Source organism: Leptodactylus fuscus, chromosome 6, assembly GCF_031893055.1.
Source record: "Leptodactylus fuscus isolate aLepFus1 chromosome 6, aLepFus1.hap2, whole genome shotgun sequence".
Classification (NCBI taxonomy): domain Eukaryota; kingdom Metazoa; phylum Chordata; class Amphibia; order Anura; family Leptodactylidae; genus Leptodactylus; species Leptodactylus fuscus.
The window spans coordinates 17,905,381-17,930,189 of NC_134270.1; the positions used below are offsets into that span (position 1 = coordinate 17,905,381).

At 42.4% G+C, this 24,809-nt stretch overlaps 1 pseudogene; it reads left to right on the forward strand.

Moving 5' to 3' along the window:
* LOC142209080 (uncharacterized) overlaps positions 1-24,809 on the forward strand; it is a 69,668-nt pseudogene that overhangs the window by 32,450 nt on the left and 12,409 nt on the right.

Below are 24,809 nucleotides of genomic sequence, written 5' to 3' on the forward strand. Positions count from 1 at the left end.
TGGTTTTTGGAGCACAGTTTGGTTTTTGGAAGTCATGCCACTTTTGCAAAGCCCCTGAATTGCCAATAAAGTGGAATCTGCAGACATGTCACCCCATTTTGGACACTACCCCACTCATGGGATTTATCAAGTGGTGTAGCGAGCATTTTTAACCCCTGAGTGTTGCATTTATTTAGTTTCCAGAAATGAAATCACAGCTGATAATGAGAAGTTAAAAATGAAAATTTTCCAGAGATTCGCCATTTCAGTATCTGATATGTTGTGCCCAACTTATGTCAGCAGAGACACTCCAAAAACTGGTAAGCGGGTATCCCGGGCACAACAGCTTTTAGAGCGTTCATCTCTGATACAAGTCGGGCACAATATATTACGCACTGAAATGACGGATTCCTGGAAAAATTGTCATTTTCACCTTTCACAATCAGCTTCGTATTTATTTATGGATAATAAGTTATAGCAACACTTGGGGGTTAAAAATGCTCTCTGTACCCCTGGATAAATCCTTCAGGGGTGTAGTTTCCAAAATAACGTCTCATATCAGGGACGTTACTGGCGTTTCAGCTCTGCAAAAGCGTCATGGCATCCAAAAACCAAACCGTCTGTGCTCCAAAAACCCAATAACCCTTCTTCCCTTCTGTGTCTGGCTGTGCCCTAATATCAGTTTATACCACATATGACATTACGTCCGATATAACGGGTACACCAGTGTCATACATGTGTCATACATGTGGCATAAACTGCAGTTTGGGCGCACAGCAGGGCGCAGAAGCGAAGGAGCGCTATGCGGCTTTTGGAGCACAGATTTGGATGTTTGGTATTTGAACGCCATGTCATGTTTGTAGAGCTTGTAAGGTACCAGAAAAGCGGATTCCCCAAAGGAGTGACCCCATTTTGAAAACTGCACCCCTCAAAGAATTTATCAGGGGGTGTAGTGAGTATTAGTATCCGGACGTGACTGCACAGCGGATGGCGAAGAGGGAACATATAAGCAGTGCGGAGAACATTGCAGACACCAAATTCCCTACTATGTCCCAGGAGCTCCTATGATTGGTCGAGTCACTCTGGGGGGGTCACTTCTGGTGTTTTTTCGCTCATAAGCTGTAAATCTGGGGTGTCCCCTGATATTCGCTCGCACAGCTTATATATTCCCTACCTGCCGCAGCCAGTTATGTTCTAATAATTTGGCGATTTTGGGGGGGTTTTGCCTTCACATTGCTAGATGCTATATTTTCTTTATTTTTCTGGTGACATGGCCATATAAGGGTTTGTTGTTTGCGGGATGAGATGCATTTTGTAATGACACCATTTTTGGGTGCCTACAACTTACTGATTACATTTTATTAACTCTTTCTTGCTGGATTAAAAAAAAAAAAAAATCAATCCTGCATTGAGTTTTACATTTTAAATTTTTCGCCATGCAGCGTACAGTATAAGTAACATGTGTCCTTTATTCTGCGGGTCGGTACGGTTACGGCGATACCTCATTTATGCTATTTTTTTATGCGATACTAAGTCTGCAGAACAAAAACACATATGGGGACATAAATCAATGTTTTTTGCATCGCCATCTTCTGAGAGGCGTAACATTTTTATTTTTCGGTTGACAGTGTTGGTTGAGGGCTGATTTTTTGCGGGAAAATGTGCGCTTTTTATTGGCATTGTTGTGGGGTGAATATGACTTTTTGATCACTTTTTATAGCATATTTTGTAGGATGAGATGGCAAAAAATCATTACTTCCGGCGAGTTTTTTCCGTTTTTTTTCCCCGACGTTCACCGTGTACATTAAATATTATTTCAGTTTTATTGTACAGGTTGTTACGGACGCGGCGATACCAAATATGTATTGCTTTTTTTAATTTTTAGTGCTTTTTTTTACATAATTCATTTTGTATAGAAAAAAGGGATTTTTGGACTTTAGAACTTTATTACTTTTTTCATACACTTTTTTTTTTTTTTTTAACTTTTTTTTTAACTTTTTCATGTGTCCCTTTAGGACACTTGAATCAGTTGATGCTTTGATGAAAGCACCAACTGATTCTGTATAGTAGCTTGCAGGACACGAGCAGGACATGAGCCTGCTCGTGTCCTGCAAGCTGCAGAGGAAGTGAGACACATCGCTCACTTCCTCCACCGCCTGGCAGGATCACCAGGTATGTGGGGGCTCCGGTAGTCTGGGGTCACTGGCCAGACCCCAGACTACCTGTTACTGACATCGGCACCCCTCGATCTCGCCGCGGGGGGTGCCGATCACTTTCAATTGTCGGCGGATCCCTTTCGATTGCGCCGTGATGTTTGACGGCGCGATCGAAAGGGTTAACACGTCCAGTCGGACTGAGTTCCGACTGGACGTTATGGAGGAAGGGGTTAGGTGTTAGTAACACCTAACCCCTGTCCCCCCCGCACCCCTCCCCCCGCCAGAAAGGTACCTAAAGGCCGGACGTATTTCGGCAATAGTCCGGTCTTTAGGTACCAGCACATGAGGCCGTAAATTTACGTACGGCGGTCCTCATGTGGTTAATGGCAGATGTGGGTACTATAGTTACATCAACTTCAAGTCTACTGCTGTAGCGAAGAATACGCTGTAAAAGGATGGGGTAAGGGGCTCAGTCAAAGTTTGCATTGGGCCCCACAAGACTTAGGTACTGGGAAGGTACGGATAGAGCAGAGTTAACCCAAACTTCCGCAATTGGCCAAACTGTTGCTGCGAAGCAGAAGACACAAAACAAAATGCAGCGAAAAGTCATTGGAAATCATGTTCCTCTTCTCAATGTATTAATCGGGTATTATAGTATAACCTGGCCAAATCCGACCTAAGGAAATATTGTGTAATGTGAAAAATGATTTGTCATATTATCTGTTTCTGTTTTCTGGTATTTTCATCTTTCAGGTAGCTTTGGAATTCTTTACTTCTCTATGTATAATTATATTTCTACACTGGAAATATTTTCTACAATAAAATAACAATGGTCATTTACCAGAAGCTGTCACAAGGAGATGATAAATAATGGATACCGATATAACGGCACTTAGTATATATTGGGAACTAAAAACGAACCCCTAACCACTAAATTTTTCAAACTGTAACACGCTGTGTCAGGCCTCGTTCACATCTGCGTTTGTATACCATCCAGGGGAGTCCACACGAGGACCCCCCCCCCTGAACGGAATACTGAACCAACTGCAAGTGGTGTGCTAGTGAAAGCACACGGACCCCATAGACTATAATGGGGTCCGTGTGCTTGCCACCAGATCTCCGCAGGGATCATGTGGACAGGAAAGTAGTTCACAATTTACTTTCCTGCCCGCATGATTCCTGCGGGTAGCACGCGGCAAGCACATGGACCCCATTATAGTGTATTGGGTCCATGTGCTTTCACTGGCACACTACTTACAGTTGCGTTCGCTATTCCATTCAGGGGGTCCCCATGCGGACTCCCCGAACAGAATACTGTTTCGTAGATGTGAACGAAGGGTCAGTCAGCTTTGTATTAATTGGTTAACTAATAAAAAGCCTTAAGAAACTGAGATTTTTCAGACTATCAGAAAAAACACCCTCCACAAAAAAAAAACCTTAACAAAAGATTTTTCACTAACAGGACTCACTTTGTAGTAAAAAACAATATGGACAGTCACAGGTCACAGATGGCAAACCTGACACTGTATAAAAAAATTCTCTAATGCATGAAAGACTTAATGTAAAATGCGGTTATTAGCAGTAAAAGAGTTAGCTGGCCAGTATTTGTGGGGCTTTGTACGAACTGCAGCAGTCATAGACTCAGTGCAGAAATTCTTCCTCTGCTCCTATGATTTCTCTGCTTAAAATTGATTAACTAAACTTCATCCCACTTATCCTCCTGATGATAGCAGCACGTTTCCCTCAGCTTGAACACATCCCACAATGGCTCAGTCTTCCTCAGCTAAAATCTTGTATTGTGTCTGTAATATCAGCACTATAAGGGGGCATTCACACGAAGGAAAATGATGAGGAATTTGCTTTGGAATTTCAGCGCTGAAAAAAAAAACCTCCCATTGACTTCAATGGGTTCTGCTAGCTTTTTATTCGTGTGAGAAGAACATGATCAACAGTTTTGGAACATAGTCCAGCTTTTTCAGCAGCCAGGCCAGGCATGCTAATAGTGTGCCCTAAATTTTTCTTTAAATTTTGTAAATTGCCATCTCATTGTTGATGTGACATACCGTACTCCCATAAAGGGATAACTGTCAGGATAATCCTGCATCTTTTCTGTTTACCAGGAGCTGTTCTCAGGGTCATAGAATGCTTTCCATTTCAGGAGATATTCTAGCTTTTTCAGCTGGCAAGCCAGGCATGCTGATAATGTGCCTCAAATTTCTCTTGAAATTCTGTAGGGATAACTATCAAGATAATCCAGGTTTGGTTGGGTTTTTTGCTTGCCAAATGCTGTTCACCTAGTCATAGAATCTATTCCATTTTAAAGTATAATCTTGCTTTTTTCAGCTGGCAGGCACACTGCTAGTTTGTCAAACTTTTCTTCAAATCTTGGAATTGTCAATCAATGGTGCTGCATCTGCTTCCATAAAGGGATAATTATTGGGAATATGGGTTCATGTCATGCTATAGAAATCACTGAACTAAGACAGCCATAAAGATAAGAACCTGGGACCTGTGAATTGTTTACATGTTTATACTAATAAGCCTCTTCTCCTCATCCCCCTCCCTCCTGAAATCCTATCCCCATGTGTCCTGTTGTACATAAATATGCAGCTTTCAGAAATTGTTCTTAGTTATATCTGAAGAAGAAGCCAAAGAGCTTTGAAACGTTATATTCTGTCATCATTATGAGTTAGCCATTAAAAAAGGTATCATCTACTGAAGACTCCTGTCAGGTTCCTAGGAGCCCTGACAGTGTTCTACACTATGTTTTATAGATAGGTTCTTAGGAGCCCTGACAGTGTTATACACTATGTTTTATAGATAGGTTCCTAGGAGCCCTGACAGTGTTATACACTATGTTTTATAGATAGGTTCCTAGGAGCCCTGACAGTATCATACACTATGTTTTATAGATAGGTTCCTAAGAGCCCTGGCAGTGTTATACACTATGTTTTATAGATAGGTTTCTAGGAGCCCTGACAGTGTTATACACTATGTTTTATAGATAGGTTTCTAGGAGTCCTGACAGTGTTATACACTATGTTTTATAGATAGGTTCCTAGGAGCCCTGACAGTGTTATACACTATGTTTTATAGATAGGTTCCTAGGAGCCCTGACAGTGTTATACACTATGTTTTATAGATAGGTTTCTAGGAGTCCTGACAGTATTCTACACTATGTTTTATAGATAGGTTCCTAGGAGCCCTGACAGTGTTATACACTATGTTTTATAGATATGTTCCTAGGAGCCCTGACAGTGTTCTACACTATGTTTTATAGATAGGTTCCTAGGAGCCCTGACAGTGTTCTACACTATGTTTTATAGATAGGTTCCTAGGAGCCCTGACAGTGTTATACACTATGTTTTATAGATAGGTTACTAGGAGCCCTGACAGTATCATACACTATGTTTTATAGATAGGTTCCTAAGAGCCCTGACAGTGTTCTACACTACGTTTTATAGATAGGTTCCTAGGAGCCCTGACAGTGTTATACACTATGTTTTATAGATAGGTTTCTAGGAGCCCTGACCGTGTTATACACTATGTTTTATAGATAGGTTTCTAGGAGTCCTGACAGTGTTCTACACTATGTTTATAGATAGGTTCCTAGGAGCCCTGACAGTGTTATACACTATGTTTTATAGATAGGTTCCTAGGGGCCCTGGACAGTGTCATACACTATGTTTTATAGATAGGTTCCTAAGAGCCCTGACCGTGTTATACACTATGTTTTATAGATAGGTTTCTAGGAGTCCTGACAGTGTTCTACACTATGTTTATAGATAGGTTCCTAGGAGCCCTGACAGTGTTATACACTATGTTTTATAGATAGGTTCCTAGGAGCCCTGACAGTGTTATACACTATGTTTTATAGATAAGTTCCTAGGAGCCCTGACAGTGTTCTACACTATGTTTTATAGATAGGTTCCTAGGAGCCCTGACAGTGTTCTACACTATGTTTTATAGATAGGTTCCTAGGAGCCCTGACAGTGTTATACACTATGTTTTATAGATAGGTTCCTAGGAGCCCTGACAGTATCATACACTATGTTTTATAGATAGGTTCCTAAGAGCCCTGACAGTGTTCTACACTACGTTTTATAGATAGGTTCCTAGGAGCCCTGACAGTGTTATACACTATGTTTTATAGATAGGTTTCTAGGAGCCCTGACCGTGTTATACACTATGTTTTATAGATAGGTTTCTAGGAGTCCTGACAGTGTTCTACACTATGTTTATAGATAGGTTCCTAGGAGCCCTGACAGTGTTATACACTATGTTTTATAGATAGGTTCCTAGGGGCCCTGACAGTGTCATACACTATGTTTTATAGATAGGTTCCTAAGAGCCCTGACCGTGTTATACACTATGTTTTATAGATAGGTTTCTAGGAGTCCTGACAGTGTTCTACACTATGTTTATAGATAGGTTCCTAGGAGCCCTGACAGTGTTCTACACTATGTTTTATAGATAGGTTCCTAGGAGCCCTGACAGTGTTATACACTATGTTTTATAGATAGGTTACTAGGAGCCCTGACAGTATCATACACTATGTTTTATAGATAGGTTCCTAAGAGCCCTGACAGTGTTCTACACTACGTTTTATAGATAGGTTCCTAGGAGCCCTGACAGTGTTATACACTATGTTTTATAGATAGGTTTCTAGGAGCCCTAACCGTGTTATACACTATGTTTTATAGATAGGTTTCTAGGAGTCCTGACAGTGTTCTACACTATGTTTATAGATAGGTTCCTAGGAGCCCTGACAGTGTTATACACTATGTTTTATAGATAGGTTCCTAGGGGCCCTGACAGTGTCATACACTATGTTTTATAGATAGGTTCCTAAGAGCCCTGACCGTGTTATACACTATGTTTTATAGATAGGTTTCTAGGAGTCCTGACAGTGTTCTACACTATGTTTATAGATAGGTTCCTAGGAGCCCTGACAGTGTTATACACTATGTTTTATAGATAGGTTCCTAGGAGCCCTGACAGTGTTATACACTATGTTTTATAGATAAGTTCCTAGGAGCCCTGACAGTGTTCTACACTATGTTTTATAGATAGGTTCCTAGGAGCCCTGACAGTGTTCTACACTATGTTTTATAGATAGGTTCCTAGGAGCCCTGACAGTGTTATACACTATGTTTTATAGATAGGTTCCTAGGAGCCCTGACAGTATCATACACTATGTTTTATAGATAGGTTCCTAAGAGCCCTGACAGTGTTCTACACTACGTTTTATAGATAGGTTCCTAGGAGCCCTGACAGTGTTATACACTATGTTTTATAGATAGGTTTCTAGGAGCCCTGACCGTGTTATACACTATGTTTTATAGATAGGTTTCTAGGAGTCCTGACAGTGTTCTACACTATGTTTATAGATAGGTTCCTAGGAGCCCTGACAGTGTTATACACTATGTTTTATAGATAGGTTCCTAGGGGCCCTGACAGTGTCATACACTATGTTTTATAGATAGGTTCCTAAGAGCCCTGACCGTGTTATACACTATGTTTTATAGATAGGTTTCTAGGAGTCCTGACAGTGTTCTACACTATGTTTATAGATAGGTTCCTAGGAGCCCTGACAGTGTTATACACTATGTTTTATAGATAGGTTCCTAGGAGCCCTGACAGTATCATACACTATGTTTTATAGATAGGTTCCTAAGAGCCCTGACAGTGTTCTACACTACGTTTTATAGATAGGTTCCTAGGAGCCCTGACAGTGTTATACACTATGTTTTATAGATAGGTTTCTAGGAGCCCTGACCGTGTTATACACTATGTTTTATAGATAGGTTTCTAGGAGTCCTGACAGTGTTCTACAGTATGTTTATAGATAGGTTCCTAGGAGCCCTGACAGTGTTATACACTATGTTTTATAGATAGGTTCCTAGGGGCCCTGACAGTGTCATACACTATGTTTTATAGATAGGTTCCTAAGAGCCCTGACCGTGTTATACACTATGTTTTATAGATAGGTTTCTAGGAGTCCTGACAGTGTTCTACACTATGTTTATAGATAGGTTCCTAGGAGCCCTGACAGTGTTATACACTATGTTTTATAGATAGGTTCCTAGGGGCCCTGACAGTGTCATATACTATGTTTTATAGATAGGTTCCTAGGAGCCCTGACAGTGTTCTACACTATGTTTTATAGATAGGTTCCTAGGAGCCCTGACAGTGTTATACACTATGTTCTATAGATAGGTTCCTAGGAGCCCTGACAGTATCATACACTATGTTTTATAGATAGGTTCCTAAGAGCCCTGACAGTGTTCTACACTACGTTTTATAGATAGGTTCCTAGGAGCCCTGACAGTGTTATACACTATGTTTTATAGATAGGTTTCTAGGAGCCCTGACCGTGTTATACACTATGTTTTATAGATAGGTTTCTAGGAGTCCTGACAGTGTTCTACACTATGTTTATAGATAGGTTCCTAGGAGCCCTGACAGTGTTATACACTATGTTTTATAGATAGGTTTCTAGGAGTCCTGACAGTATTCTACACTATGTTTTATAGATAGGTTCCTAGGACACACACAGCACTGCTACATATACACTGTAACTACATCCTGAATTTTTCTTTTTTAAGAAAGCCCAAGTACATGCCTTCTATCAACCATTTGCCATAAAAGTGGGAAGAACCACACTAAAAAAAAGTGTATAAGGATGTGGTCTATCACAAGCCCTCACTGAAAAGAGAAGGACTCCCGACCTCTACAAAACTTCAAGCCAGAAGGCCTTAAAAGGATCAAAGACTATGTTCTTGCCTATGCTAAAGCAAATGAGACTGATCCTGACACGTACACTTCAGCTCATCCAGCACAGCAGAGTCCTGTATACACTGAGCCCGTAACCCGGTAACACGTCATCATGTGATCACTTGACTCCTCCCACACATAGGACTGATCACATGACAGTGACATCATCACAGGTCCTGTAACCCTTGAGCCTGCTGTACAGGTGGAGGTCTGTGAATGGTCACCGTCACTGTCGGTCAGGATTAGTGGGCCCCCGCACATACCATTAACCCCTTCGTTACCAGAGGGTTTACCTCCATTTTTTATTTTTGAGCTTACCTTGGAGTTTTTCATTTGTCGCGTTCCAAGAACCAGAACTTTTTCTTACTTGTGCAGCTGTACGAGGGAGATTTTCTGCGTTGTTTGTGTGGTGCAAATTCGGGTCAGTATCATTGTAGTAATTCCATATATATGTATGTTTTATCCATGTGACGTCTTTATCGGTGTGACCTGTAAACTTTTATCTACAAAACACATCCACTGAGTCCATGTGAATTGTGGCAACCATACGCTGTGCATAGTCATTGGAGATGAGCAGTAGTATTCGATCGAATACCTCCCCGCCATAGGTTTCCATGTAAGCGGACGAACACCAAGGGGTTAAATGCATCGAATATTCAATGCGCTTAACCCCCTGGTGTACGGCTGCTTACACGGAAACCTATGGCGGGGAGGTATTTGTTCGAATACTACTGCTCATCTCTAATAGTCATAGATTATTTCGCCGAGAGGCTCGGGATATTGGATTTGGGTAGTTCTCTCACCTTTTCATTGCTTTGACCTCTGTTTTCTTTTCTTTACATATGAACATAAAAAAACTGATGACCTATGGATGGAAGTTCATAGTTACACGGACAGAAAAGTGATATAAGGATTCTATCATTAGAAACCCTTTTTACAGTAAATGCACGCAGGAATAGCCTTAAGAAAATCTATTCTGATTCACGCCGCTATTCCTTAGAAATATCTTCTTTATGTAAATGAGTTTTCTCGCAGGACTCTGCAGCGACGCCTCTGTCTTATTCTCCGCCTTCGACTTCTTCTCCTGCGATCTTCTGGGTCCAAAAGCACCAACTGCGTGTGTCCGTCGTCCATTTTCCTGTGGGCTGAAGAGGAGAGGCCACAGGAAAATGGACGACTGCACATGGCGGAGAAGAAGTCCACAGGTTGCTGGAGAGTTTTCTGGGGACGCAACCAGTGCTGTCAGAAAACACATTTACATAAAGAAGAAAGAAGATATTTCTAAGGAATGGCAGTGCGGATCAGAATAATAAAGGTAAGAGAAGAATAGCCTTTCTTAACGCTATTCCGAAGTGTACTTACTGTAAAAAGGGTTTGTAATTATAGAATTGCTATAATGAAATATATATAGCAAACTGATCGAAAATATCCAGAACTAGAGCATGCTGTATTTTGCAATCTATAGTAATCACCAGTGAGCCAGTACTGGGCAACCCCAAACAGGTGCCGAGGTCCAGAGTGCCTGGGGGGCCCACTCCCTTCTCCAATGAGTGCTTACAAAATTACAGATGGAAGCGCTCAAGCGGTAAATGCAGATTTTACTCTCATTTACCTGTCATAGCTCTACAGACCCTCCCTCCTCTTGCCTGCTCTGGCACTGACAGGGTTAAGTGTGCTAGCTCCCTGTAAAGAAAAATGAGTGGGGAAGGAAATAAAGGGGCATTTTAAGGGGGCCCCCTCAACCTCCCCAGTTTGAGCGGAACAGTACCACATTTTGGGTGATGTCCCGCTCTTCCAGATGGCAGGCAGTGATTTTGCCTCTATCTGTGTCCTCAAGCAATCACACTCCAGTCTTTCCACCATGGCCAAGACCAAAGATCTGTCTAAGGACACCAGGGACAAAATTGTAGGCCTGTTTGGTGAGAAGACAACTGTTGTCAAAAGGCAATTTTAGAAAATGGAAGAAACACAAGAAGACTGTCAATCTTCCTCGGTCTGGGGGCTCCATGCAGCATCTCACTTCATGAGTCAAAACCTGCAGGTCCACAGGAACGTGGTTTGGTGAGTATTCTTTTTTTAAAAAAATGTAACATTGGTGGTTGAGGGGGGGGGGATTGGGGGGCCACTTTCAAAAAGATTGCACAGGGCTCCTTAGTATATTAAAACAGCCATAGATCTAGTGATGACTGTATCATTGTGTTGGCAGGTTCCTATAAGGTGTCAGGATGTCACTGTCTATTTCTCCATGGAGGAGTGGGAGTATTTAGAAGGACACAAAGATGTGTACAAGGAGGTGATGATGGAGGATCAGCAGCCCCTCACATCAGCAGGTAATAGCCATGACTAAATACACACGGCCTCTCATTATCTGTATGGGAAGAATGAATTCAGTCCCTGTCTGTGTTTCCTCCAGTTCCATCCAGTAAGAGAACATCACCGGAGAGATGTCCCAGTCCTCTTCTACTACAGAATTTTAAGGAAGAAAATGTCCTCCAGGATGATCAGGTAGATGGAGATAAGGTGACATAAGATCTTCCTCTGCCCTGTAGAAGGGCTGTGAAGGTCTCGTGGTCAGTCTGGTTTTATCCCACAGTATTAGATGTTTTCTACTTGTGTAATGAGAAAGATGAAGATGGCAGGATAAAGCTGACCATAGACATGACATGTCGTCTGGATACTTTGGCAGTTTTGCAAGTTTTCCCACCTACAAAGAATAGAGAGCACTGTAACTTTTATTGTAGGTACACTTCAACTATGAGAGACAGAATCTAAAAAGTCCAGAAAAGCACATTGTAATATTTATAAATAATCTATGTGCATATTATTGTATGAAATAAGTTTTTGATCACTCTTCAACCAGCAAGAATTCTGGCTCCGACAGCCCTGTTAGGGAGCATTCACACGGCGTAACGTCCCGCGAGATTTGGCACGTGTACGCTGCGTGACCCTTTGCGTGCCGTACACGCTCCCATTCATTTCAATGGGAGCGGGGAGCGTATGCGCCGCGCTAGTTTGCGGCCGTGAATAAATGCACGGCCGCAAACTAGCGCGGCGCATACGCTCCCCGCTCCCATTGAAATGAATGGGAGCGTGTACGGCACGAAAAGGGTCACGCGGCGTACACGTGCCAAATCTCGCGGGACGTTACGCCGTGTGAATGCTCCCTTAGGCTGCTTTCACACGGAGTAACGCTCCGCTCTTTCTGACACGTAAACACGTGTCAGAGTGAGCACAGTAAATCAGAATCCCATTGACTTCAATATGCATATCACATTGAAAGCAATAGGTAAAAAAGCCTCCCATTGAGTTCAATGGGTAGTACACGTAAGACCGAACCCATTGAAGTCAATGGGATTCTGTTTTACTGTGCTCACTCTGACATGTGTTTATGTGTCAGAATGAGCGGAGCATTACTCCGTGTGAAAGCAGCCTTAGTTTTTCCTCCTCCGCACTGATTACCTGTCATAATTGCACCTGTTTGACCTTGTTCTACACTATGTTTTATAGATAGGTTCCTAGGAGTCCTGACAGTGTCATACACTATGTTTTACAGATAGGTTCCTAGGAGCCCTGACAGTGTTATACACTTTTTTAAGCCAACTTAAGTCCTGCTTCATACCAAATTTGTTTCACCAGAAATGACTATTGGTCCTGAGGCATCCAAAATGAACTAAATTTTTAGTGGTTCAAACATTTCTAAAAACTTCCCACATGACTTTTCCATCCGTCTGGTGACTTTTACTATATTTGCTTAATAGGTTTTGGATCTGGCGAGAGATCTGAATATTATTATTGTTCCAGAGACATATGGATGGGGAGACGAGGAGTGTAAGGAGGACATTCCCACAGGTGACCACTTAGGTGAGTAGTAATCACTAAATAGGAGCCGGTTCACACTATATTTGGCTATTCTGTTTGTCTGCATTTTTTTTTTGTTTAGCTTGTTTATAGGCTTTCATGTTTCATAGGGTCAGTTTGTCTCCATTTATATATTTATGTCAGGACTTGTTGTTGAACAATAGAAGGAACATTAACATCTGTGAGGATTCTCAGTAGCAAATTCCATCAAAAATTAAAGAATAACTCTGCTGTATGCTTAAAGGGGTTGTACAGGATTTTGAGAAAACCATGGGGTGGTCAGGGGATATGTAAAATAACAGTAAAGACTACTCACCTGTCTCCGGAGTTCTATTATCTTCCTCCATTTCCCTTTCCATCACTAGCAGAAGACATAAGCCGCACTTGGTCGCTGAGACCAATCAGTGGCCTCAGCAGTTGCTGAAGAGGAACCTTTAACGTCACGCAGGTTCTGTAAAGACACGGGTCTATTAACATCCTGTTGAAGCAAGTTCTATAGTCATTCTTACTTTAAAGGAACCTCGTCTATGACTATGGTAATATCCTCTTTTCCTCCAGACACAGAGCATGCCTACTTGTCATGGTTATGGGAAGAATATGCAAATATGTTTCCCAAGATCTAAATAGGGAAACAGTGCCTCTGTATGCTGCCCTCTATGGGAAGCTCCCTTGAACATCATGCCCGTCTTTCCCACAAGCCTTTGCTGCAATGATGCAGGATTTTGCCCCGGCGCTGTCCACAGCTGGGTTACTGACGTGGCAGAATTCCGCATCATTGCAGCAAAGGCTTGTGGGAAAGTCGTGCATGATGTTCAAGGGAGCTTTCCATAGAGGGCAGCATACAGAGGCACTGATTCCCTATTTACATCTTGGGAAACATATTTGCATATTCTTGCCATAATCCCCCACAGTGGAGCGAAAATGACTTTGTAAAACTCCACACACCTACAAGGTGGTCCCTACTTGTCATGGTATCAGTCCTAGGTATAAGGAGATTATGTGTACAGTCATATCATATTAATGATGCCACCTTTCGACCAAATGGGCTGTCTGATACATCTATGTGAACCCCACTAGTACTAGAACTGTCAAACAACATAACAGGACCTGGCTGCATCCTATACAAAAAATACATCCTTGCAGATTGTGTCAAAGTTTTACATGTCTTTTGAGTCCCTATATGAAAATGGAATGAGAAAGGGGAAAAGTGATTCTAAGAGTCTAATACTCTTCTGGCAATAGGATCACGTGCCTATAAATGAATGACGTCCTGATGGGAGTTAGATGCAAATGACACGATACACACGTATAAGGTCCCAACACAAATTGGCATGATGCTGTGTCAAATGTTTATATAAGCAAAATCTTATCACACTGAAGAAAGTATAAAACATAATACATGTCCAAATCTTTATCTTTCTTCGTGGTCAGCAGCTCCTTGGAGTCAGCAGGGTGTCTTCATCTAGGCTTAGTCCCTCTTCTTGGACATGTCACACAATTTTGATGACTCATGACTTAGAACCATCTTAGAAAGAAATTCAAACAACACATAAACAACATATCAAAATCGAGTGAAATTTGAGGCTTTTTCATTTCAGGGGTGCCCCTTAGCTTGCCAGGCTTTGGTCTCAGATCTAGATTCCTAGGCAAAGCACATTTCACCTCATTTGAATATGAATAAAATTTAGATTTACATAAAAATGGGGCTCTAAAGCTGAATAATATTTGGAAACTGTAGAATCACACTTAATGGACCCATGTTAACATTTTACTATTAGAGATGTGCAAATCTCCCAAGATTCATTTCATTTTGGGTTCTTGTGGCTCGGGTCCTTGATTTGTTTTGAGTCAAACAAGTTCAGATAGAACTGTATGGTCTCTTCAGACCGTAGATTTTAATAGGTGGAGGTGCAAGAGAAGTGTAAAAAATAAAAAACATTTATGCTCACCTGCCCTCACCTCTTTGGTCCTCCTCGTGGCATCCAGCACTCTTTTGCATTCTCCTCTGTGACGTCATGTACCCAAGGTCTTTGCAGAGGCCTGTGAATGGACCTCAGTGGTGACATAGGCACACCAAGCATCATGGCCCAACCACCTATTACACTCTGGGGTTTGAAGAGACCCCAGAATATAATAATCTACCACAATGCATGTCGTGGCTGCCATTTTGGTTCATCTGAGATAAATCCCCAATTGTTCAGTTTCCAAAAAACAGGAACAATTTGGGATATTTGGGTTGTGACAAAATGGCTCACTCATCTCTAGATAATATGTTACCTCTACAAAATATTGGGATTGCGTTTATAAAGAATGTACTGCTGACAGACTCCCTTTAATAGTATAATATTCAAAAATAATAAAATCAGTTTTATTTTTTGCAGATTTCCATACCAAGACCTCAGAGGGACATTTCTTATCTTCAGATTATAAAGCAGATGGTGATATCATACAAGATACATATGAAGAACATGCCATTATCCCAGATTTACCCTCAGACTTTCATAGCAATGACCTACCATTTGATCCCTTTAAATGGGTCCTACCTTCTGATTCATCACAGAGTGTGAAGCAAAATGAAAGCCGCAAAAGGAGTGTTAAACATCAAAGAATTCACACAGGAGAGAATCCATTTCAATGTTCAGATTGTGAGAAAAGTTTTAATTACAAATCAGATCTTGTTAAACATCTCAGAAAGCACACAGGGGAGAAACCATATTTATGTACAGAATGTGGGAAATCTTTTAGCCATAAATCAGATCTTGTTAAACATCACAGAATTCACACAGGGGAGAAGCCATATTCATGTCCAGAATGTAGAAAATGTTTTAGCGATAAATCAGATCTTGTAAGACATCAAAGAATTCACACTGGGGAGAAGCCATATTCATGTTCCCAATGTGGGAAATGTTTTATCCAGAAATCAGTTCTAGTTAAACATGAGAGAAGTCACACAGGGGAGAAGCCATTCTCATGTACAGAATGTGGGAGATGTTTTAACCAGAAATCAGCTCTTCTTACACATCAGAGATGTCACACAGGAGTGAAGCCGTTCTCATGTTCGCAATGTGAGAAATGTTATAGCCTTAAATCAGATCTTATTACACATCAGAGAATTCACACAGGGGAGAAGCCATATTCATGTTCGGAATGTGGGAAATGTTTTACAGATAAATCAAATCTTGTTAAACATAAGAGAAGTCACACGGGGGAGAAACCATTTCCATGTTCAGAATGTGATAGATGTTTTACAGACAAATCAAACCTTATAAAACATCAGAGAAGTCACACAGGAGAGAAGCCATTTTCATGTTCAGAATGTGGAAAATGTTTTATCCAGAAATCAGTTCTTGTTAAACATCAGAGAATTCACACAGGAGAGAAGCCATTTTCATGTTCAGATTGTGGGAAAGGTTTTACAGACAAATCAAATCTTGTTCGACATCAGAGGAGTCACTCAGGAGAGAAGTCATTTTCATGCTCATAACTTGAGAAATGTTTTATGTAATAAACCATCAATGCTGATTGACTTGCTATGGGTAGCTTCACACAGTCTTTTTTTATGCAGTGACTTTTGGATGCAGCAGGAGAATTGTAGGTGAATGCTTCTTCCTTGACTCGGATGTTATTCTGCTTCAGGAGAGCTCCAAGAGGATATTTGGATTTTGTCGATTTTTCTCCAAACACTTCACCCTTGCTCAGAGAAACTATTCCATCAGAATACAGAGTTCCAACTCAGGAAGCCTTCAGTTCTGTTCTCTGACCGTATGAGATGGATTGCTGATGGAGACAGTAGGTTGTCTTCTGCCCAAGAACATATTTTTGAGTTAGTGACATCTTGTTCCTTTCGACACAGATATGCTACAGTGGTCATAATACCCGAGAGTATTCTAGCATAAAAATTTTGAAGGGAGAAAGTGGATGTTTTTAGTGTCTCCACCCTGTCCGTTTATATGGGCACACCATGATCCCTACAGAAAAGTTCATGGGAGTTTCGCAACCCTTTCTGACCAGTTTAGGGAAGTTTTTACTTTTTCAGAATTATGACCTGAATATCCAAGGAGTTTTGTTTCCCATTCCAGACTGACAGGATTGTTCCGGAGTGATTTTAGCTCCAGGCCATTGATTGGATACAAGCCATCACCTGGCCTGTCTTATCTTGCATGATTTGCATAAAAGGTCTGATCAGAAGTCTGAGCTACTGCAAACTTCAGGAACTTTTGAGATTGGATTGGAATGTGATAATACACGTCTTTAAACCTAACATGCAATTTACCACCCCCTGATTTATTAGAGGGGTGGTTGAATTCAGAGTCTCCACATCTTGATTTTTCTGTGTGACATCCATCTGATTCATTCTTTCATGGTCCGGGGCACATGCAGTTTTATATACTGCTGGAAAGCCGACAGTGCGCTGAATTCAGCGCACTGTCAGCTTTCCCGATCTGTGCCCCGGGTAAAGAGCTTTTGGTCCCGGTACCGTAGCGCTTTACAGTCAGAAGGGCGTTACTGACAGTCTGTCAGGAACGTCCTTCTCCACAGCAGCGCCTATTGCGCTGTACAGTGTGAGTGGGAAGGAACGCCTCCTCCCTCTGCTTACAGTGCTCATCCATAGACGCGTATTATCAGGAGGGAGGGGGCGTTCCTCCCTGCTCACACAGCACAGCGCGATAGGCGCTGCTGTGAAGAAGAACGTACCTGGCTGACTGTCAAGAACGCCCTTCTGACTGTAAAGAGCTACGGTACCGGGACCGATAGCTCTTTACCCGGGGCACAGATCGGGAAAGCCGACAGTATGCTGAATTCAGCGCACTGTCCGCTTTCCAGCAGTATATAACACTGCATGTGCCCCAAACCATGAAAGGTCTTCTTTAAGTTCAGTATTAGATGGTAAGTGCCATTTGGTTGCTTAACAAGGAACAGAGGTCATGACCCTTCTCCTATTTTTCTGGATGAACTGCAACAATCACACACATCTGAAGACGTATGTGGGGTCTCTTCAGACTCCAGACTATAATAGGTAGAGACCCAGGGAAGGTGACAAAACTAAAAAAAAAAACATGGTGGCATCTGATGCTCTCCTGTGATGCCATGAGCCCATGGTCACGGCTGAGGCTTGTGATTGGGCTACAGCGATGATAAGGGCACGTCTAGTGTCATGAAGAGACCTTTGAGTATATTAATTTCACATCTGGTTCTATCTGAATAAGTTTGGACCATAAAAAAAACTGGAGGATCTCTTTGTTCGAACACGAAACAAATCTTCAGTGGTTCGCCCATCTTTAAGTCCTGACATAACTACTTCTGCTAGTTTTTAACAAACATTGCACATTTCTTAGAGGGCATTGTTGAGGATGAGAAAGATGACTTCCTTTTTGGTGAACTCTCTGTCTCCACCTAAGGGGAAAATAGGGAAAAGAGACCCCATGGATACACTAAATAAAGCATAGAATAACAGCCATAGCAAAACCCCCTTAAGCAACTCTCACTGTAGTCCCAGCAGGGGTGGCCATAATAGTACCTGAATCAGACATCTGCTACTGATGAACTGGACCTGGGATAGACGTACCAACGCAGAACTCAGATCAGCAAACAAGCTATGGCAGACCAACTAAAATAGATTATCCACTTACCCATCCAAAGGTATTTGCCTCCTGCCATAAATGGGGGGTCAGTATTTTTTTTTTTAATCGGCTACTACCTTTTTTATGTCTTTCACACAGCATATAGTCCCCTTATTCCTTGGGCCCCACGCAGTATATGGCCACTACCTATAGTATTATTCCAATGGGCCAATAATTAACTCACCCATCCATGCTCCTGTCCAGGCCTGTAATCTCTAAGCCAGTGCTGCATGTTACCTTATGAATTACAAATATGTCAAACAAATATAACATTTAGGCACCAAGGTGGCTCAGTGGTTAGCACTACAGCCTTGCAGTGCTGGAGTTTTTGGTTCAAATCCTGCCTAGGACAACATCTGCAAGGAGTTTGTATGTTCTCCCTGTCTTTGCGTGGGTTTCCTCCCACACTCCAAAGACATACTGATAGGTTTTATTAGAACATATTTTCAAATCTCAATATATAATATTAATGTATATAATGTTACATTACGGTGCTGAAGAACGCCAAGACGTTATTTTCTACATCGCACCCTGGAGGTGGCAGTGAGCTAGTGGGTGAGTAAATTAACAGCTGCTACCCATTGAAATAATACAATAGAGGCCAAATGTTTTGTTGGGCCCAAGAATTAAGGGTTTCATACACTGTATGGTAACCATAAAAAGGGGGGGTCATATACTGTCGAGAGGACAAAAAAGGGGATCATATACCGTATGGGAGTTATAAAAAAAGGGGGTCATATACTGTGCCGGAGGGTGGTCATACTGTGTGTGGGCCATATACTGTGTTGGGTCTGTGAAAAAAAGGATTCCAAGTACAAGAGGATTTTTTGATCTGCAATTGGAAAGGCGTATCCTACAATTTTACTTAGTGTGCCCTATCATGCAGCCAAAGATAGCCAAGTCGGGTATCTTTTTTTGTGGAGAAAAGGCGAAGCTGCTTTACAAGCAGACTTGGAAAGACTGAGTGTTTGGGCATCCACATGACAAATGAGGGTCAATGTGGATAAATGTAAAGTTTTGCATCTGGGTAAAAATAACACTGATACGCAAGGTTTTGTTGTTTTGAAATGAATAGGTGTATCGAAATGGTTTTTTAGCCCAGATTCGGAAAATGACCTTCAAAATTCCGTATCACGTTTTCACAAATGATGGAAATGTGAAAATTAAAAAAAACATAATTTTTTAATCACATTGATATATGACAACGTTTGTATCTTGTGAAAATCTTATCTGGAGGGACGGGATGATTGTGTAAGGGATAGATAAACATAAATACATACTCAAACAAGATATTAAGCATAGAAATTCAATCTATCCAAACATTAAGTTTGATTGAAGGGTCAGCAGCTCATAGACGTTAAAATCCAAAAAAATTTATTTCATTAGATTAAAACTTGTCGCCACCAAGGGCTGAAAAACACTTAATCACAAATACACATTGTGACAACAAAGACCTGACAACGTGAATTAAAAACCGCTGCTCGACTGACGCGTTTCGGGACCTGAAAAATGTCCCTTATTCATATTTGTTTTAAATTAACTCTTGGCCGTGTTAAGAACAACTCCCTTAATTTAACTCCTGCTTTTCCCTATTCACACTAAAGCCCGTCGTCTGGTTAACGGACTCTAGGTCAAAGTTCCTATTTTGTTTTCGGTGTTTACTTATTCCTGTCAACATATGCCTTTCTTAGATTGTGGCCTGCAAGTTAATTACCTTGGGGCTTTGAATCAATGTGAAGGCTCTTACTTTTTTGAATGACACGGACCACATATCCCGAGTCTATATTTAGAGATCGTTCTCATTTAATCTAACATCTGAGTGATTTTGTTTCTTTATGTGCAGTTTTTTCAGTTGTCAATATGTTCAGGCGTCCACTCTAGGGTTTAGAAAGATGTATGGTTTATATAACAAGTTAAATTTAAATGTTCTTGTTAGCTTTATCTCTGGGCAAGTACTGAATACAAATGAAACACGAGACTAAAAAAGGCTGATATAATCAGTTGTTGTAAATCATGTAATTAAGACATATCCACCTTGTTACGTCAGAGGTCTATATAAGAATGATCGTGTTAGTCACTTGCAGGCTGGTTTCGCTATGAATAAGGGACATTTTTCAGGTCCCGAAACGCGTCAGTCGAGCAGCGGTTTTTAATTCACGTTGTCAGGTTTTTGTTGTCACGATGTGTATTTGTGATTAAGTGTTTTTCAGCCCTTGGTGGCGACAAGTTTTAATATAATGAAATAAATTTTTTTGGATTTTAACGTCTATGAGCTGCTGACCCTTCAATCAAACTTAATGTTTGGATAGATTGAATTTCTATGAATTTGCTCCGGTGAGTCAAGGAGGATGGGGTCGTGCACCATATGACATTTAAGGACTACAAGGGTGAGCTACTTCTCAATGTTTTTTCGAGAAGATATTAAGCACTATATATCAAAAAATTATTTTTGGTATATAGTGTATATAAAACTTAATGAAAGACAATTATACGTCATCTGACAGACTTTATGTAAAAAAAAAAATCATGTAAAATATTCTGAATAAGGTCTGTCAGAAGACGCGTAATTGATTTTTATTAAGTTTTATATATTATTATTTTTGGTATATAGTGCTTAATATCTTGTTTGAGTTGATCAAGGCTTTGTCGGCACTGTGTGAACTTTTGATTGTATAAGTTTCCGCAAAACTTGTTTGAATAAATACAACAATGGAAATGCAACTTATTTATCTGTATGATGTCATGATTTGCTGCACTAACAAAAGCGGAGAATGAGAGAATGTTATCTTGGCACGGCAGTATGACTCATACCTCACGCCATCACTCCCTTCTTTCTATTGGTCACGTGGCGCCATTCTGGGGAGATCTAGTCAGTGCGAAGAAGGGAGTGGTCGCGTTCGGTTGTTTCTTTGTGGTGTGTGCAATGGCTTCACGTGGTTGTGTTAATCACCCAGACGTATTCTGCTACATATGTGGCTGTTATACAACAGGAAAAAAATGAAGGCAAAATATTACGCCTTTCGTGAAAAATGCTTATTTCCAATACTTCAGGATTAAACTAGCAGATCAGGACAAAGTATGGTCACCTCACAAAGTGTGCCGTGCATGTGTGGAGGGCTTGAGGAACTGGAAAAGTGGAAAAAGAGCATCAATGCCATTCGGTGTAACCATGGTGTGGCGTGAGCCAAAAAAAGTGACGACTGCTATTTCTGCACAGTGAAAATCATGGGCCATACCAGAACCAGTAAGTGTAACATTGTGTATCCCAATATCCCATCTGCCATAAGACCAGTGCCCCATAGCCAATACATCCCTGTGCCATCCCCGTCCAACGTCAAGCCCTCAACAGACACCGATTCAGACGGTGATACAAGTGATGGGACGTACCAACCGGTCAGTATGTTAGGTATGTTTGCTTTTAAATATGTATTTATGTTTATCTATTCCTTACACAATCATTCCGTCCCTCCGGAGAACATTTTCACACTTTACAAACGTTGTCATATAGCAATGTCATTAAAAAATTACATTGTTTTCAATTTTCACATTTCCATCATTTTTGAAAAAACCTGACGTGATACAGAAATTTGAATATCATTTTCAGAATCTGCGGAACAAATCCATTCAGATACACCTATTCATTTGAAAACAACAGAAAAAAGTTAAAAAATTGCGTATCAGTGTAATCTGTATATGACATATGTCCTAGGGGAGTAACACTGGAAGAGTCTCTGCTGGAGAAGGACCTGATATAGATCATAGGTTTTATAACAGCACCAGGGGCGTAATCAGTGGGTAGCAGCAGTAACGGCTGCCACAGGGCCCATGACACTTTTTTTTTTTTTTAAATAGGCCGTTACTGGCTGGAGTAACTCCAACCGGTAATGGGCCCTATTTACTTACCTCTCCTGGCTCCAGGCAGGCTTCAGGCCTACTTGTGTGACGTTCCTGACGTCACATGGCCGGGGCCTGCGTCTTTATGCATCACGACGCAGTCCCGGGTCAAGTGACATCCCGTATGTCAATGAAGATGGCCGACATCAGCAGGGACCGCACCGGAGCCAAGGATAGGTAAGTAACAGTGTTTTTTATGTTTGTATCCTCCCCTGGGTCTCCGATTATTATACTCGGGGGTCTGAAAAGGCCCCGAGTATAATAATTGTTCATGGGTGCCCACAATGGGGCATAATACTGTTTGCAGGGGCCACTAGGGGAATTAATACTGTGTGCAGGGGCCACTAGGGGAATTAATACTGTGTGCAGGGGCCACTAGGGGAATTAATACTGTGTGCAGGGGCCACTAGGGGAATTAATACTGTGTGCAGGGGCCACTAGGGGAATTAATACTGTGTGCAGGGGCCACTAGGGGAATTAATACTGTGTGCAGGGGCCACTTTGGGGCATAATACTTCATGCAGGAATGTGGGGAGGGGGTTGGTCGGTAGGGGTCTTCGGCATCAGTCGGGGGGGCCCCATGTCAAAAGTTCGTCATGGGGTCCCACCATTCCTAGTTACGCCACTGAACAGCACAATGTCAGTCAGCTGCTTCTAAGGCCAGCAGGATATTGTCATGTATAATAGAGGGTATGGACTGGCGGGACAGGGATGTAATATTACCACTATATAACCAGTTCATAGAAAGGATGTCCTAGGGTTGGCGATGGACCGACGGAGGGCCACAAACCTGATAAGGGGCCCGGAGGAGCTCAGTTATGAGGAGAGACTAAAGGAGTTAAATCTGTATAATCTGGAGAAGACTCCTGTATAGACTAAGCACGTAACCTGGTAACACCTCATCATGTGATCACTTGACTCCTCCTACATGTGACTGATCACATGACTGTGACATCATCATAGGTCCTTTCGCTCTGGAGCCTGACTCCTCCCACACATGTGACCTTCACATGGTAATGACATCATCGCAGGTCCTGTAACACCTGAGGAAATAGCGATGTAGTATACAGCTGTACAGGTGGAGGTATGTGTATATATATGTGTATAGTCATCATCGTCTTACAGGATCACTGGGCCGCGTGTGGCATTAACCCCTTCATTACCCCCATCTTTTATTATTGAGGCCCTTGGTAATATTGTATCGATGTATTACATAACGCTCGCTATGCAGTATAACGTCGTATCGGTGCGACTGCGGTATCTCTATATACAATTATGTTTGTCAATTTTACTACAAGACCTCTTCTTTCGAGGCCTATTTCATACGGATGTATTCAGTCCATGATATATAGACAGTATACAGACCTTGATCCATATTTATATTAAGAACCTTAATGTTTATATTTGTAGATATTGCTGACTAGATGTACACGAAAGTGGATCCCCCATCAGGGGCGTAACTTGAGGGGTTCAGTCACACTCAGGCCCAGGAGCCTTAGGGGGCCCATAAGCACTGGCATCAGGATTGAGATTGCAGTTTCCATCTGGCCCATAACCCAAGGAGACCCACAGATTACCCAACCACATAGAGTGGATTAAACTCCTTAGCAGGCGTTACCATCACTATCAAGAATTCACTGTAGGGATGACGTAGGGGCCCCGGACAAAAGATTGCATGGGGGGGGGGGGTGCGTGGCCTAGGCTATGGCGGCGTGAAGACGCGGACTTACAGAGCTCCTGGACCCCGACGGCAATTTCCCTGATATACTCGGGTCACAGCACTCACCCGCTCCTCGTTCCGGCATGGTCCGACGTGTGGGCCGAAAATCCACTGCCTCAGCCCGGATTGAACCTCCCATGGCGCGGTTCCTCCTCTCTGCGGCCTCCTCGACATCCCTGGCCGGCAGCTCCAAAATGGCGCCTGCGCGAGCCCTCAGTGAGACGTCGGAGGTCCCGCTGCTGCAGCCGCAGTCTCCTCCAGCGCCGGCTCTCGTTCCGGCTGCTTCTCTCCCTCTGGCAGCTCCAGCTCTCCTTCTCTCTGGCATGGGGACTTCCCGGCAAGCTACTGTCACAGTAACTGCTCTACAAGGGGGTGATGGTGGATACCTCATGGCGGCCCCCCTCCTCCTCCAGCAGCACTCCTCCTGGCTCTCACCCACCGGACGGCATCCCTCCTGTTCCCCTCCAAAAGGGACTGATGCTGGAGACAGACCCCTCCTTCCTCCATGGTTCTGCTGGGGTCTCCTCTTCTCAAGCCTCCCTGGCCCCCCCCCTCTCGAGGTCCTGACTGCAGCAGCCCCCGGCCCACACCACTGCGCCTCTTCCACTGGCTCCTTCCCTCTCAGCTGGGGTACCTGCGGCCTTTCCCCATGTGGCCCCCCCCCTGACCAACTCTCCAGAATCACAGTGGTCTAAGTCAGCCAGGGGTGACCCCCCTCGGCCTCCCCAACATGCTGATCCTGACATGGATTTCTCTGTTACCCCCACTGTCCTGCGGACCCCTGCAGACCCTGATTTATCTGAT